This window comes from Lissotriton vulgaris, chromosome 7 (genome assembly GCF_964263255.1).
Source record: "Lissotriton vulgaris chromosome 7, aLisVul1.2, whole genome shotgun sequence".
Lineage (NCBI taxonomy): Eukaryota > Metazoa > Chordata > Amphibia > Caudata > Salamandridae > Lissotriton > Lissotriton vulgaris.
Window position 1 is genome coordinate 1,660,686,919 of NC_141695.1, and position 18,645 is coordinate 1,660,705,563.

The following is an 18,645-nucleotide window of genomic DNA, read 5'->3' on the forward strand; positions in this document are numbered from 1 at the left end:
TAGGGGAACTGTATGTCAATGGCATCCAATGTCTGTTCTACAGAGACGAACGCCAACGTCTAGACTGACATCCAATACCAAGATTGCCCCACCCCTTTGCACCCAAGCGCAAGCGCCCGAAGCATCCTCGCCCCATTTTTGATAGAACCACTCCTGTTGTCCCAGGTATAAACATAATGATCATGGGTAACTGCTGACCCCTGAGGAAATCTTGTTTTGCCCGACTCTCGACTATAGCGCCCCCGCCCTGTCTGAAAATGTTAACAAGTTCTGAAGGGAAATGCTGCGCTAATGTTGAAAATGATGTAATGAACAGTTGATGGAAATATTATCTTGTAATCACTCGAATTATAAATGGGCCGATGAATGTACCTGCCATAAACTCAGTAGGAATGCTGACACGTGCACTACTTGGCAATGAACATCTGACTGTGGCCAATGAGCGTATCTCCCAAATACGTAGAATTGAGGGAGGAATTCACATGCATAGATATCTTCTTTTGCCATTTCACTGAAACTTTGTCTTGTACCTATTCAAAGATTCGCGATCACCGAAGGGGATGGGTCAGAAGTGGCGTACAGCCTGGCTGCGGATCTTGGGACTCGTGTGACCTCGACCGGAGGTGGAGCCGCAGAGCAACAGGAGGATACGGGACGAGACCGCAACTTCAGCGTGGAAAATGAAAAACGGCGAGCCACCTCGAAGCCACTCGCCTGCTAAACCCACGTGTGCCTGGAGTCTCCGTCCCCCTTCCTTGAGCCCGATGGATGGGCCTGCCTGCTTGTTATCCTTTGCTCCCTTGGTCCCTTTTGCGTGTCCCAGGAACTCTGACCCAACTCCACCCTCTCCCCTATCGACTATTTTGAACTTCACACACCCTCTTCTCCACGTGACTTTTTCCAAAGGAACGAACTGCATTTCACTGGAAATAGGGTGCTGCCATAGAACTGTGGGTGCCGAGCATAAGGCGCCACCAACCGGATTGTTTAGGAAACAGGACTGTGGTCTAACAGCAGAGGACTGACCGCACCCTGCAACGCGAAAGGATAGAACAGAGCCGGACCTATAGCTCCACCGCCGGTGGTCAACAGCGCCAACGAAAGTACTCGGACTAGAGCCTACCAGTGATGGCTCACTGACAAAAAGACACTGGGACGAAGAAATCTTGTATATTGAACTAAATTCCGCCCTCAACTACTTGGTCAAGATGTTCATTGGTCACATTTTTTAAGTCAGAAACATTTATGCTATGTAGTGCTTTTGAAATGATAGGAATTCGACAAATACAATTTCCTATGTGCTGCATTCTGCCCATCACATCAACTGTTCATGATTTTTATGCAATATGTTAGTATTGACAAATGCTATTTCATCAACCACATGTTTATATGTATGCCCCGTAACTAGGAAGGATAGGAAAATGAACTCGCTTATGTTAAAAGCGGCGACTGTGGAAATTAGCAAAATTAATGTACCTAAGCGGCGTTCATTTGCCCTCTCCCGTCCGCCTCCCTGTAGGCACCACGTATACCCTGAAATGTTGACCGCATCATTCTGCCAATGAAAGCCCGAGCCCATATGTACATGACAGCCATTTTGGGCCATGGCCTCTCTGTCCGTTTTTATAAAATCCCCGGCTTCCCTCCTGCGTGCATTTGAGCACCCTGGCTACCCCTCCCTTCTCCTCACATGAACAAGTCATACAGCCTGTCACCTATGGACTACGCGCACGGCAGACATTCTGGGTCACCTATGTATTACGTGCACGGCAGCCCTCTTAGATATCATGGCCTCCCTGCCCACGATCGATCACCAGTGCACCCCTGTGACCCAGCAAGCATCCTCCGCGCACCCTGGCTCCCCCCCCCCTCCTCTTTATGAGCATGACCCTTCTGCATGACCCTGTCCTTGGGAAGTCACGCCAGCGCCTGACCAACACCTCCTTTCCTCCCATGAATGTCCCTCTGTTGATAAACCTCCCCTCTGCGCTGGATTGTTCATGCGGCATGAATACCACTCCATTTATGACCCCTCACCCCGTGTCCGACTGACCACACATGTCCGAGGCCATCGCCTGAGCCAAGAGATACCATTTACTGCCCTTATTGTATGAAGTCACTCCTCTTCAAAGGATCCTCTATTGGTCTTAGCCACCCCACCCCTTGGGCTATGATCAGGCGTACACATCCTACAAAACACTCAGTTGCGTGATTGCCCTCCCCTCTTATCAGCAGGTCAAGGGTCCCCATTGTGAATGTATATGGGTAGGATCACCACGAGGATTATAGGGATGTCTTTCCTTTTGCGTCACACCGTCCCGATTGTGTTATCCTGTGTTCTGTAAAGTATAAAAAGCCAGAGTCTCAGCTCACTTGTTAGAGCACCTCCCGAAAGACACTGTGTTTCGTGTCCGAAATGACTGGCTCTCCTCATGAGTAATAAACTCTGCTCTTGATTCCTGCTCCCAGCGCCCGTCTCTTTATTTTGGTAATTACTCAACATGGGAACTAAGAGGCGGTTTGCGCCAGCAGCCTGGGCATCGATAGGAATATGGTTGCATTTTCCACACATGCTGCAGGCAGGAAAATCTTGTTGGGACACAACCTTCGGCCGGACTTAGCTCCGCTACACGCAGTTGCCAGGACTACATCCCCCAGCAATCTCGCTCGCGGCGAGGACGCCACAGACATGATTACCAGGGAGAAGCCCGGGACAAGGGCAGGGCCGTCTGTGGCCGTCTGTGGCCGTCAGGGGCCAGAAGAGGCCGGGCCGGGCCTGCCCCCTAACACCACCAATATTGACTGGGACTCAAGCACAGCTAAGTGAGCTGCAAGACATTTATTTAATCCCCAAAATAGACTAACTGTTGGTGTAGTGTTTCTCCTTTACTTTTAAGTTTGTATTTAATTTGATTCTTACCTATTTTACATCATGAGTAAAACTACCCGTGAGGGGGGGCCAGGGGTAGTGGGCGTAGGGACTTCAGATGCTTTTCTTCAGCGGGCCGAATCAGCGCTGAACAAGGAGATAGAGCTTGTGGAATTTTAATTTGCGATCTGAACATCATCTGCGCCAGCTTGTCACCTATGTACTACGTGCACGGCAGCCATTCTGGGTCACCTATGTACTACGTGCACGGCAGCCATTTTAGATATCATGGTCTCCCTGTCCACGATCGATCGCCAGCGCGCCCCTCTGACCCAGCAAGCATCCTCTGCGCACCCTGGCTCCCCCTCCCTCCTCCTTATGAGCATGACCCTTCTGCATGACCCTGTCCTTGGGAGTCACGCCAGCGCCTGACCAACACCTCCTCTCATCCCATGAATGCCCCTCTGTTGATAAACCTCCCCTCTGCACTGGATTGTCCACGCAGCATGAATACCACTCCATTGATGGCCCCTCACCCCGTGTCCGACTGTCCACACAGGTCCGAGGCCATTGCCTAAGCCGGGAGATATCATTTACAGCCCTTTATTGTATGAGGTCGCTCTCCTTCAAAGGACCCTCTATTGATCCAGGCCTCCCCACCCCCTGTGATATGATCAGGCGCACACATCCTAAAGACTCGACGGAACACTCAGCTGCGTGATGACCCCCTCCTCTTATCAGCAGGTTGAGGACCTCTATTGTGAAGGTATATGGGGGTGGGATTGACACGAGGATTACGGGGATGTCTTTTCCTTGCTTTACAAAGTTCTGATTGTAATAAAGAAAGGTCACATGCCATAAACCAGTGTATAAGAGGCCAGGCCTCCGAGAGGCTGTTAGAGCACCTCAAGACGATACCTTGTTGTCTGATCTGATGTGTTCTGCTCCGTCGGAATAAACTTCTGTTTCCTGCCTTCTGGTCTCCGGCGCCTGCCTCATTGCTTGGTAAACTTGAATGGTACAAGGGCGGTTAGCGCCGGGCAAATCCTGAGAAAGGTCCTAGCCCTACCTTTTTCCACAATTGGCGTCCCAAAGCGTGGGGCCCATCAGCGACACGTGGATCCAGTGGGAGAGGTCCCGATGACAGAGTGAACGACTGCAACGATCGGGAAGAGCTCGTGTCCGATAGACCCTCGTCTGACAGCCGATCATCCGACCTTCACTAGTTCTGAACAGACCTCTCTCGAGTGATCTACGGTCCTGACTGGGAACCATCAGGAGTGCCGCGAACATCACGAAGGAGAGAGGACGATCGGGCGCTGGATCCAGAGGACAGGAAACCGTCCATGCGGTCCGGGTAAGGTCGTGTAAACACGACAAATTGAGGAAAATTGTTTTTGTTTGGATAATACTAGTATTACGCTTTGTTGAAAACCTCTGGAGATTCGCTGTCTGCAAACGGAGAAAACAACAGGCTCTCTCTTTGCAAACAGTGAAGGATAGGCAACGCAGACTTTTGTCCCCGTTGTAATCCGTCGTGCCTATCTTCCTCCCCCACTGTTTCCCGAACTGCCGTTCGTGGATTATTGTCTGGAGATTCTTTTTCTGCAAACAGGGAAGAACAAGGTCTCTCTTTGCAGGGAGAGAAAGAGTAGGTAACGATAACTTTTCGTGCCCACTTATTCTCCCCACTGAATTGTTTTGATTGACCGATTGTTCGGTGTTGGTTCGTTTGAGGTATTCACCGCCGGCAAACAACGGAGAATAGAAATATTCTGTCTAGTCTTTGCCCGCCGTGATAAGATAGGTAGTGCAGACTTTTGTCCCCGTTGTAATCCGTCATGCCTATCTTCTCCCCACTGGTTGGTAGCCTGTTTAGCCCGGACCGCTTATTAGAGATGAACCATCCGGCTCCACTGGAGGGCACCCCTAATAAGGACATGTTCACTAAGTATGGACTAGTCGCTATAGCTTACACTAAACTATGGCATAAATATACGAAAAAGAACCCTGAAAGTCAGTGGCCACTGATAGGTTCCTTTAATGAAAATAAAATAAAAACATTAGAAATAGCGCTCCAGAAGAATAAGACCACGCCCACTATGCTCGACAGTATCGGCATGTGGCGCAAAGAAACGGAACAACGAAAGAAAAGAGAAGAAGCAAAAATAGGGAAAGAATTACGAAAGGCAGCCCACCTGGCCGCAAAGCAACTAGAAGAAGAAATAAAAGAAAGAAAAGAAGCTACACAAAACCAAGAATCAGGGTCAACAGGCCAATGTCCTGTTAGGACCCCCTCTGCGCTCTACCCTGAACTGCCCTCCAAACAACGGGCAAACGATGAGTTACTGCTAGGTCCCCCAATCATCTACATGCCCCCTCCATATGCTCCCAGCCAACAAAACCTGCAAGCCCCGAGTGTGAGTGAAAGTGACCCTAGTGCTAGTGCACCGGCCCTCACGGCCTCCGCACCAGCCACATTAACAACTTCGTCAGACGACCCCGAGGCTAGCAAACAATCATCAGCCAGGCTAAGTAGGTTAAGCAAAGATGAGCGGGATGGGATCAACAAAATAGCAAAGACATTGGTAGAACGAAGGGAGAGCGAAGAATACACAATGAGCATATATAATTCACATGCCGACAGCCACAGACGGCATTTCATCTTGCGATTCAGCTACCACACCCTGAACGCGTATGAAGATAGGTATCAGAGTAAGGGTCCCGCTAAACTAACAACACTGTATAGGAAGATTGATGTTGGAGATGGGACTGAACGTGAGGCGACGGAGCTCTTCATGCAAATGCTTGAGGTCTTCCGCCACCTCGCGGAACAGAAACCAGAAGCCAAGGTTACGGTCCCTGAAACAACCTCGGCAGAAGTAGCCAATACTATGATGCCTATCAGAGAAGCGGCTCCTTACTGGATCCCGCCACGGGGCCAGGGAACGAGCGATGATATTAATAATGAAAATGCAAAGGGGAGGGTTGTGTACAATTGGGTTTACCAACCATGGGACCGACAGGATATCCTAACCTTCAAACAAACCCTGCCCGATTTAAGAAAGAACCCGACGGCATTTTATACCGAATTAGGCACAGCCTTGGGTTCGACAATAATGACTTTAGCGGACATTGACTTGTTCTTTGGGTTATGCCTGCCAGCTGATGTGTGGAAGCAAATCCGGAAGGCTGACCACACGGATCTGTTTGGACATACCTGGGACCAACTCGGTAAACTAGATAGACAGCGAGAGCCGGGGAGTAAACCAGTGAAAGACATACTGGAACTCCCAGACAAACTGGTCCAGAAGTTGAAAACACTGGTCCCGGAAAGAAAAGTAGACTGGTCGATAGTCACGGCCTGTCGAGTGTCGACAGAAACCCCAGGAAGATGTGTCAGAATACTTCTCCCGATTCGAGACAGTGTTCTCCGACTACAGTGGCCAAGACATGACCACCGCAACCGGACAGCACCTGTTTGTGCAAAATTATGTAAAGGGACTAACGCAAGAAGTCTCCCAAAAACTGCAGACGAGTGAGAGTAGTTGGGGGGCCTCCAAACCCGCAGCTATCCTTCAGATGGCTCAGTATTACGAGCACCAAAAGAATGAGAATGATAGGGCGTCCGAGAAAAAGAAGAAAGATTTAAAGGAAAGGGTAATGATAGCCCAGATACAGGGTATAGCGCTAGGACGGGAACACCAAAGGGGGAACTACCAATCAACCACCCCCAGAGATCTACCTCCTAAAGATCACACCCCAACATCCCACACTGGACGGAGAGACATTAGCAATGACCAATGCGCCTTCTGCAAAGGGTTCGGCCATTGGAAAACCCAGTGTCCGGTTCTGCTAGAGATGAATAGAAATAGGGATTCCAGGGATGTGGCAGGTGGTCCGAGGAATAGAGTACAGGGACGAGGGAACCCCAACGACACCAACAATGACAGATCAGGAAGACTGAACACATTTGACCGTCCCCGACAGAACCAATATCAGCTATCCGAAGGTGAAAATGCCCCCGATTTTGCATAGGACTGCCAGGGGCAAGGGAGGGATCCAGTCGAGCTCTGTGTTGACCAGCAAGGTCCTTATGTCACCGCTAAGGTCCTGGGTACAGAGTCTCCATTCTTGGTAGACACTGGGGCGACACGTAGTGTGTTATCAAAACGACTGATTCCAAGGGCACCCTTGTCTGGCTCACACATAACGTCGATAGGTTTCGATGGAACGCCCTCCACTAACTCCCTGTCCGTACCTATTACCTTTGACCTAGAAAACAACACCACTGACGCGACATTTCTACTCTCCTCCAACTCCCCTGACGCCATTATGGGCATTGACTTACTGAAACATTTTCGAGCTACCATTAGGTGTTCCCCAGATGGAATACGAGTCATCCTGTACGACAACCCAGACATGCCCAGATCCCGTCCCCCACGACACATGTGCTCCATAACTGACGCTGACCTGTCCCTGCTTGACACCCTGCCTCCGTACCTGTGGGCCAAAAATGACTCTGATGTGGGGCGAATGATGATTGATCCTATTCACATAACTGTACGACAGGACGCTATGCTCCCGAAACTCCCGCAATATCGGATATCGCCAGAGGGTGAGAAGGCACTGGTAGCGATCATTCAGTCTCTGGTAGATGCAGGAGTGGTTGAAGAGGTGGTTAGCAACGTCTGCAACAGCCCAATCCTACCAATTGTTAAGAAGCAAGGTGAAGGAGATGAGAAAGCGTACCGCTTCATCATCGACTTACGAGAGATTAACAAAGTGGTTGTACCCCAATATCCTGTAGTCTCTGATATCACCACCATTCTGACCCTCATCCCGTCCACTGCCACCACCTTCTCTGTTATCGACCTTAAAAACGCGTTTTTCTCTATCCCCATTCATCCAGACAGCCGTTATCTCTTCGGCTTCACCTTAAAATCCCGCTCGTACCGATTCTGTAGAGCTCCCCAGGGGTACACTGAGAGTCCCAGCATTTACAGCCAGGCCCTCAAAAGACAGCTGGATGCCTTCCAGCTACCAGAGGGAGTGGTGTTGATCCAATATGTCGATGATATCCTTTTGGCGGCCGACACCACCCCGCTTGCAACGACAGCCACCGTCCAACTCCTACACTTTCTTGCAGAAAATGGCCATAAAGTCTCCAAAAAGAAGTTACAGTTCTGTCAGCCACAGGTGACTTACCTAGGCCATCTTCTGTCCAAAGAAGGGAGGAAACTTACACCCGACCGAATCCAAACCATCCTAGACACCCCCATCCCAAAAACACAAAAACAGGTCCGCTCTTTGGTTGGCCTAACATCTTTTTGCAGACAGTGGTTGCCTAATTACAGCCTCATTGTGAAACCATTACTTGCCCTGCTGACCAAAGATGTCCCCTCCCCGCTTCCTTGGACCGCTGAGTGTCAAGCCTCCTTTAAGGAATTACGGGATGCACTCTGTTCAGCGCCTGTCCTAGGAACTCCGGATTACTCCAAACCCTTCTCCCTCTTCACCCACGAAAGGGAGGGATGCGCATTGTCTGTCCTAACTCAATCGATTGGTCCTAAGCAGCGCCCTTGTGCCTACTTCTCCGCCACTCTTGATCCTGTAGCCAGAGCTTTGCCTGCCTGCCTTCGAGCAGTAGCCGCCGCTGCTGTCTCTATCCGTCAGAGCGAGGGAATTGTGCTTTCCAACTCCCTCACAGTGCTAGTACCCCATGCAGTCGACACCCTCTTGAACCAGACCAAAACCCAACACCTGACTAGCGCACGACTGACAGGGTACGAGTTGACTCTGCTTGCACCCCACATCACACTAAAGAGATGCACGACTTTGAATCCTGCCACATTGTTACCCCTGCCTGAAAATGACCCCGACGTGCCTCCCATCCACGACTGTGTGACCCTCACGGACGAACAAACTAGGAGTAGGGTTGACCTCCGAGACACTGCTTTTCCTGACCCCGATGGAGAGCTATGGGTAGACGGCTCATGCATCAAACTCCCAGATGGCACCACTTCAGCTGCCTATGCGGTAACAACAGCCCGAACAGTAATTGAGACAGCCTGCATCACACAACGATCTGCCCAGGCAGCAGAGCTGATAGCCCTCACCCGAGCATGCATCATAGCCGCAGGGACCACCACGAACGTATATACGGACAGCCAGTATGCCTTTGGAGTGGTCCACCATTTTGGGCTCCTGTGGAGGGAGAGGGGATTCCTGACGTCCCACGGCACCCCGATCCTCCACGGAGATCTAGTCTCCGTTCTGATTGAAGCGGTTCTCCTCCCCAAACGATTAGCGGTGATCAAATGTCAGGCACACAAAAGGGTGACAGACTTGGTCGGACAAGGGAATGCCTTGGCCGACATCACTGCACGAACCACAGCTGAGAATAGGACGGTGACACGCATGTACATGACCAGGTCACAAGCAGAAACATGGAGTGACACAAGGATAATGATCAGAGACATACAGTCGGCCAGCACCCCTCACGAGCTGACTAAGTGGGCGAGGGTGGGTTTGAAGGATGCAAGCAAATGGTTGCTGCCCGACTCATATCTGATTCCCATACTGACAATGGCTCACTCCCCCGCACACATAGGATCTGCACCCATGATCAAACTCATTTCCAAAGTCTGGCATAACGACAAAATCCCTGACTCAGCCAGACGCCTAGTTCAGCAGTGCCTTATCTGTCTGCAACACAACCCCGGGAAAGGAACTGTAGTGCCCCGGGGAGGGTTCGGGACCCCCAATCACCCCTTCGAGGTCCTCCAGATGGACTACATCCAACTAGAGAGATGCCAAAGCCTGAAGTATGTACTAGTCATCGTGTGTGCCTTCAGCAAATGGGTAGAAGCCTATCCAACCCGCGACAACACTGCCATGACTACTGCCAAAGTGCTACTGAAGGAATTCTTCCCTCGCTATGGCCTTTGTCGAATTTTATGGAGCGACAATGGCCCCCACTTCATAGCTGAGGTTATCCAATTAATCCTAAAGGGGTTGGGGGTGAAGCAACGATTTCATGCGGTCTTCCACCCCCAATCCGCCGGTCTAGTGGAACGTCATAATGCCACACTGAAGCTGAAACTGGCAAAAATAGTGGCCACCACTGGACTTAACTGGCCGGATGCCCTCCCACTGGCCTTGTTATCGATGCGCTCCACTCCCACCAAGCACCATTTGACCCCCTACGAGGTCGTGTTTGGGCGACCGATGAATCTCTGGACTGCTCCCAAACCGACCTCCATTCATGACGTCCCGGACGTCCTACTGTCTGATTATTTGTGCAAGTTAACTAAAACGTTGTCTGTCATTCATCAACAGGTGCAGCAGGCCATCCCCGATGCTTCCAGGGGCCCCGGCCACAACATCCAACCGGGAGATTTCGTATTGATACGAAATTTCCAGCGAACCAAGAGTCTGGAACCTCGGTGGACGGGCCCCTGGCAAGTGCTGATCACCACCCGAACGGCACTCCGAGTGGAGGGGAAGAAGCACTGGCTGCACGCGCATCATTGCCGGAAGGTCTCTGCAAACCTGGCCACGACATAAAACGTCAACACCCAAGAAGAGCCCCTGAGCAAAGACCGACCGATATTGGACTGTTATCCCGATACTGAGGCACTCGAACTTGCAAAATTCTCTGATCCCACTGTGCCATCCAGAGAAGGGTATTTCCTGCGTCGAAAGGAGGGAGTTTCGGCTAAGTAGGCCACGGACTAAGTTAAATCTCAGAACGGTGACCTAAAAACAATCAAGGGTTGCCGGGAGAGAAGCTAAACGAAGTCTGTGGTTCTGCCCACTACCGAGCCCCTTGAAGGTGATGGAAGCGCCAGATAGGAAGATGATGGAAGCGCCAGATAAGAAGATGATGGAAGCAACAGGAAATACCCAGTATAGAAATCCAGAGACTGACAACCTGCACAAATCAAAGACAATCGCACTCTTCATTGTCTTCCTCTTCTGCCTCCTCCTCATGACCTCCTTCTGGATTCTGGAGGAAAACACACCGGCTCATGAGGCATTGCTACCTACTGCACAGCCAACACCCCTGAAAGAGCATCACCTAATCTCTCTGTCGCCTCAGCTCCGAGAAAGGCGCAGGGAATTCTGGAACAATTCCTTCGTGCAACTGTTGCACCAACACAACCTTGCTGCGAATGCTACGAACTGTTGGATCTGCGGGTTGCTTCCGCATGCCACTGGACACTCCATCCCCTTCATCCCTTCACCCTTCTCAATTCACGGCTCTTGCCTCGCCTGGTTGATCCTCATGCAAGAGAGCCACAAGGACAACGCCACCTCCAGCCGGACAGTGTCACACTTCTACTCTGGGTTCTGGCTGAACAAAACAGGAAAGACCCCTGCTGCCCTGTGTCCTGCGCTCGCAGGCGCCACCTTCATCAAAGACATTCCAGCCAAAGAACGTACAGGTGCTCCACAATCCAGCCAGAACCACCTTCACTCATCTGCAAAAACAAACTACCGCCACTCTAACTGTGGCCCTGTCTGTTATCAATGTCACAGGTCTCGTGTGTCTCGAAGGCCATGGAACGCAGCTGGTGGGTCACAGCGCCTGCCGAATCACCAGAACATTGGACTCAGCTGAACCCCCTTCCTTTGTTGCTTCTCCGAATATGTACTTTGTGTGTGGCACCAAAGCTTACACCTGGCTCCCGAGAGGTTGGAAAGGTACCTGCTACATTGCCTTCGTTCTTCCACCCACATATGTAGCCCCTGCCAACCACCACCGACAGAGGCGTGCAGATGACATAGAACAAGCCGACTCCACTGGAGCTCAGTTCCTAGATGCAGCAAAGGGACTTGTTCCTCTGTGGGGCCCAATGGCAAACAGCCGTGCTATCCGACACCTGACCCAGGCGGTAGAAACAACGATCAACATCACGGCTGGCATCCTCGCCAACAACACTGCGGAGCTTCAGGCGGTCCGCCTCGTGACCCTTCAAAATCGTCTTGTCCTAGACGTGGTCCTAGCCGACCGAGGAGGAGCATGCCGCATCATCGGATCCAGCTGTTGCACCTACGTGCCAGACAACTCGCCTTCAGTCTACAAAGCCATTGAACACCTCCACAGACTGTCCTCAGAGGTTCACCAAGAACAGGAAGGATGGTCGCTTGGGAGCTGGTTTTGGGACACTTTGAAGAATTGGGGTTGGAAGTTGTTTTCCTTCGTGCTGATACCTGTTGTAATATTATGTGGGTGTTGCCTAGGTATCCAATGTCTGCCACCTTTGTTCGGCCTTGTTTCTAACTGTATGTGCCCAAAGACTTTGGACTTCCGAAATGAGCACATGAGCCCCCTCTATGAAGTAGAAATACGTGGCCTTATGGGGATAAATCCAAACTGACAAGTTGGCGAGACATGTTAAAAGGGAGGACTGTGGAATTTTAATTTGCGATCTGAACATCATCTGCGCCAGCTTGTCACCTATGTACTACGTGCACGGCAGCCATTCTGGGTCACCTATGTACTACGTGCACGGCAGCCATTTTAGATATCATGGTCTCCCTGTCCACGATCGATCGCCAGCGCGCCCCTCTGACCCAGCAAGCATCCTCCGCGCACCCTGGCTCCCCCTCCCTCCTCCTTATGAGCATGACCCTTCTGCATGACCCTGTCCTTGGGAGTCACGCCAGCGCCTGACCAACACCTCCTCTCCTCCCATGAATGCCCCTCTGTTGATAAACCTCCCCTCTGCACTGGATTGTCCACGCAGCATGAATACCACTCCATTGATGGCCCCTCACCCCGTGTCCGACTGTCCACACAGGTCCGAGGCCATTGCCTAAGCCGGGAGATATCATTTACTGACCTTTATTGTATGAGGTCGCTCTCCTTCAAAGGACCCTCTATTGATCCAGGCCTCCCCACCCCCTGTGATATGATCAGGCGCACACATCCTAAAGACTCGACGGAACACTCAGCTGCGTGATGACCCCCTCCTCTTATCAGCAGGTTGAGGACCTCTATTGTGAAGGTATATGGGGGTGGGATTGACACGAGGATTACGGGGATGTCTTTTCCTTGCTTTACAAAGTTCTGATTGTAATAAAGAAAGGTCACATGCCATAAACCAGTGTATAAGAGGCCAGGCCTCCGAGAGGCTGTTAGAGCACCTCGAGACGATACCTTGTTGTCTGATCTGATGTGTTCTGCTCCGTCGGAATAAACTTCTGTTTCCTGCCTTCTGGTCTCCGACGCCTGCCTCATTGCTTGGTAAACTTGAATAGTACAAGGGCGGTTAGCGCCGGGCAAATCCTGAGAAAGGTCCTAGCCCTACCTTTTTCCACAAGCTTACAGAGAGGAGGTTATCACTTGATCCTCTTAATCGGATTTCAAACCCGGTATTAGTGACAGAGTCAATTGAAGTAAATCAAGTTTGTCCCCTGACTCCGCAAGTCTTAATATTACCTGTTCAAGAGGAACCTATGTTGGGCATACAAATGTCTAATACTTTATGTTCATCCTCACCCAGCTCCCTTCGCTCACCTCCCTCTACATGCACAAGACAGTCACAGGCTCCACCAGTTGCCAAAGGTAAAGATCCACTTGGGAAAAGGAAAGCTTATAGCGCCCCAAAAGGAAGTCGCCAGAATGCAAAACAGGCCAGGAATAAAAATCCTGCACTTGGGTTGGGGCCCCAAAATGAACAAGGGAGTAAGCTAAAGAGACCTTTGCCAGGTCCTAGTCCTGAGGGCACTTTTCCAGACCACATCGGGCAATTGGAGGAAAGGCTTCAGGCATTTATTCACCCAGTTATGGAGAAACTCGATCTAATCGCCCTAGACTAAATATTCTAGAAAGTCATTTACTCAAAGAGCAATCTGTCACTAATGGGATTAAATCTTCAGAAGTACGCTCTACTAGTGCCCACACTGTGCCAGCAACTGGTTTGAATGACCCCCTTGTGTCCCCAGTGGTCCCAGTGTCTATGACAAAGGCCCCTGTGATAGGTACAAATCTTGGAGTGAAGTTGGGACCTAGGGGCCCCGTAGGGAGACTACATCAAGTGAGAAATAGTTCCGCCAAGGATGTGTTTCTCCATCTCCCACCGGAGGCATGACCCTACTCTATCATTTTAGCTAATGTCCCAAAAATTAGAGATGGCGAGGAGGAGCATTGGTCCTCGCTTAAAAATAAGGCACTTCACTTTTTGAATCATAAAACTGTGTTAGGAGATCACCTCTTTGAAGAGTTTAAAATGGTGAGAAAGGTTGCTTGGGTGGGGCACACAAAAAAGGGTATGGAAGGAGACTGTGTAGTCTTGAGTTTTGGGTCTCCGGAGTTGGTGGGCATATCCTGAGGCAGGCAGGTTCATTTAGGACTCGCCTTGATTGTATTAATGTACTACCCCTGGGCTATTTTTTATCATCCACGCTCCCACCCAGGAGCTCACACCAGAAGAGATTACCCAACTCAGGAAGGTCTCCACACCAGTTCTGTCCCATTGAGCAATAGATACGAGGTTTTAAGCTCATTGGATGTTAATGATTGACTGCCTTGTGAACGAGACAAGAATCCTTTAGGAATAAGTACAGCACCCATCCATAGAATGTGTCCATCCCTATGTCCTAGTTCACCAATAAAGAAATCCCTGGCCCTGGTAGATAAAGTATTAATGGGTAGACTTGTCAATAATAGTCTGACCCAAGAGGTTCTACAAAATGGGCATAGAACAACAATTGGAGGTTCAGGTGATAGTGGGCCTCAGGGCCAACATAAAATAGATATTGGCCCGGATGCAACATTAATGGTCTCATGGAATGTGGCTGGACTAAGAAGCAAGGTTACATCACAAGATTGGCTGTCTTTCCTAGATAGTAAAGATTTTGTACTGCTCCAGGAAACTTGGCTGGTTGCACCAGAGCATAGACCAGGCTAACTTAAATTTTTTTTACCAGCAATTCCTAGTTTGCGGGGGAGACCCAAGGGGGGTTTATTAATATGGGTAAGACAGGATAGTGGATATATAGTCAAACAACTGGTTACCAATAGTGATGATATTCTACTAATCCAAGTCCAGTGCCCTGCAACTAAGGTTCTTTTTATCTTTAATATTTATTCAAGGGGTATGCCGGGGGTAAACCCTCGGTTATTATTGAACAGTTAGAAGCACTCCTTGAGTTATATCATGAGAAAGGTAACATTCTAGTTGCGGGCGATTTTAATTGCTGTTTTGAACCCCTCAACAGTAATGATATAGACTTTACCCTGGAAGAAGTTGGGTTCATGGAATATTCCACAGCTGTCGCTATTGCCTATTAAAAAGTGGTCAGAGGCCGCACTTCAGCTCAAAGTTTTATGTGTTAGATACAGGCTACGGGCAATAAACGGCAGATCAGCTTCTGATTAGCTAGGGGCTTTTACATTTAATAATGGTCTATGTAAGAGCCGCATTGATTATATCCTCACCAACAAAGAGAATTGGCCCAATATTAAGGATATGATGGTAGTTGAAAGTGATCATGATCCATTACTTCTATCCTTTAAGCTATTTAAATCCAATCACCAAGAGGCACCCTTAGATGGTGTCGATATCGTCCTCTCAAATGACACAAGGTGAATGAAATGGGCAAATTGTTTAGTGAAGGAGGACAATATAGCGGCGATGAGGGAATTGACAATACAGGCAACAATCGCTCTTCAAAATTGCTCTACACAGGAGGATGTGATAGCAAATGTCAATCCGATCCATACTAAATTTTTTAATCAACTACGGGGATTTTTTATAAAAAAGGTTTCTAATAAGCAGAAGAGGCCTGTTAAAAAGGAAGAACAATGGTATAGGAAGTCTTGCAGGGTTGCGTAAAAAGCCCTCGCAGAGGCAGTTAAAGTAAAAGATAGAGATAGAATTAAGAATACTTGCGCCCTCTATAAAAAAGCCCAATACGATGCTAAACGAGCTTGGGACGAGGACTATTGGCGGGAGCTGCATCGTGCTAGTAAAGAACGATCAATGGGCACCTTCTGGGGCATGGTTAGAGGGGCCGGGGGATTCAAAGGGGGGAACCAATTAACTATGTCTCACCTGACCTCTGGGTCTCTCATTATGCGGTACAATTTGCTTCTCTAGAAACTGCTAGTGAGACGAGTGAAGATCTTGTACTCTCTAAAAAGGACATTACTCTGTTACGCTTTGAGAGAACCGAGGTTGAAAAAATATTGAAAGCTACTCCGAAGGGTAGAGACCCAGGTCTGGACCAAGTGCCAGCCGATCTATTTATGCACGATAAGGAGGTTTGGGCACCATACATTCAATCTCTAGCGAATGCTATTGCCAAAGGGTCACCCATACCTGATACCTGGAAGGGTGCTGAGATCATTCCGATCTTCAAAAAGGGTGAGCGCTCGGACCCAGGCAATTACAGGCCAAGAAGATTAATAGACTGTAGTCAGAAGATGGTAGCAAGGCTTGTACTGCAGAGAATCCAAGGGTGGATTGAGGAGGAAGAAATACTGTCCCCTCTCCAGGCAGGGTTCCGCAGTCACACAAGCACAATAGACCAAGTTTTTAGATTTGTTTTAATTTATTGGCGTGTGGTATTGTTGGGGGGGGCACGCTCTTTGCGGCATTTGTTGATCTCAAATCACCTTTTGATTTGGTGCCATGGGCTAAAATGTGGAAAGTGTTTGCACATCAGGGCATGCCACTTGATATTTTGTCCTTTTTAATGAAATTACATGCGGACAATTTTGCCCAGGTACGATGGAACCAGCTAGGGAGTGTAACAGACAAGTTTCCGATCGATAGGGGAGTACGCCAAGGGTGCGTACAGGCCCCGGCCCTCTTCTCACTGTACATCAACAGGGTGATCAATTATTATGAGCACCATCCTACTGCTGCCCCCAAGTTGGATGGCAAATTGATCCCCCTGTTGATGTTTGCAGACGACACCCTAATAATTTCTAAAACACAAAAAGGCCTGCAAAAGGCTATAGATCTTTTTGAGGTATTCTGCAAGGACCATGGACTTTCCATTAATGTGAGTAAGACCAAGTTTATGGTTCTTCATAAGTCCATACATGTGAGAGGGAGAGTGGTTGTGAACGGGGTCCAACTTGAACAGACTCAGGTTTTTTCGTATCTGGGTATAACCCTTGCTTCAAAACTAGATTGGAAACACCACACAACTCAGTTGGTTACAAAGCATGCACAGCTAGCAGCTGCCCTAACAAAAGAGCTATTTCTCTCCCATACGCGGCCAATTGCCCCTACACTTAAGATCTACGATGCAAAGATTGGTGCAGCAGTACTTTATGGGGCAGAAATTTGGGGGTACAGTAATATTGCACAACTGACTAGTGCCCAAAATACATTTTTAAGAGGCATCACGGGCCTTCCAGTATCTACCCCTTTGGTTCCCCTTTTCTAAGACTTGGGATGCCAACGCCTGGAGGACTTGGCTCGGTATAGACCGGTGGCATACTGGAGGAGATTGTGGGTTACTCCTGATCTCTCCCAGTATGCAAGGGCATTTCTTGAAGTCAGATATGCTGATAGGGCACATAAAATCCCATGAATGAGGGAGGCAAAGGCTACATATCTAGCAATGGGTTTAGGCAGTTTGTGGGAAGATCCAACAGCTAACATATTCCCGCCTAGGAAAACCTTTAGAGAAATTTATTGGAGCTTGGTTTCATTGAAAAGATTTGGAAATTGTATTAGTCCGTCACTAACAGTGGACTTCCTGGAACTAAAGCACTCAGTTACTCTGGAGGGTTACTGGGATTACATTACCGTTCCCGAGGATAGGAAGAGATATCATCAATTAAGGATTGGTACACTTCCCATTAATTCCTTTACCGCCAAATGGAATAGTAGCCAAAAACCCAGTTGCCCCTTTTGTCCCTCACAACTGGAAAATATTGCCCACATTTTATTTATCTGCCCAGAATACAAAGCCCCAAGGCAGTTTTGGTTGAAGCCTATCTGCATGCAGTTGGGTCTTAAAACTGGCTGTGAGTCCTTAAGAATTTTAAAAACAGATAGTTCTCAGCCCGTGGTTATAGCTGTTGCAAAGTTCCTTCGTTGGATGTGGATAATTCGAGCACGCAAGTAAGTCTACAATGATCATTTGTGGTTTTTAAAACAGACCATGATTTTGCTGCCATAAACATTTTTTGGGTTATGAACTGCATATGGACCTTCTGCTTTCCCTTTTTTTCCTTCTTTTACATTTTTATAATGAAATTAATTGTGCATATAATTAATGTTAATACGAATGGTATACACCTGTTAATGTACTTACATTTTTTTTTTCAGATGGATGGACTGACTAATTAGACATAATTCCTTGTTGGCTTTTTGTGCATTGAAATTAGCTAAAAGATATATCATGATATTGGTTTATAACTTGTTATTTTAATATAAATATTGTTTGTCTTTTATGATTCAAAAATCGAAATTAAGATTTTATGAATGAATGACAATGAAGCATGAAATTATGTGGCAGGATAAAATAAATAATGTAACAAAAAGGAATGCTGCATATTATGTAATCACTGGAGGTTTATTCTTTATCTAGCCGTCTTGATATTTGATGATTTGAACAGCAAAACAATACACAAAATCACGGAAACAAGCATTCATCATACAAATATACAAATGATGAAATATTTTTATTTAATTCCCAAACAAAAGTAAAATAACCAACATTTTACTTTTAATGGGAAAGTTGAAGCATTTCTAACTTCAATTGAGACCACCAATTGGCCATGATGTATACTATTTGATGTA

The 18,645-nt window shown here is 48.4% G+C and overlaps 1 protein-coding gene across 1 annotated transcript in view; it reads right to left on the reverse strand.

Annotated features, from left to right (window-relative positions):
- The window catches only part of SYCP2 (synaptonemal complex protein 2), a 3,993,018-nt gene that overhangs the window by 2,348,104 nt on the left and 1,626,269 nt on the right, over positions 1 to 18,645 (reverse strand). The gene's annotated exons all lie outside the window — the stretch shown is intronic.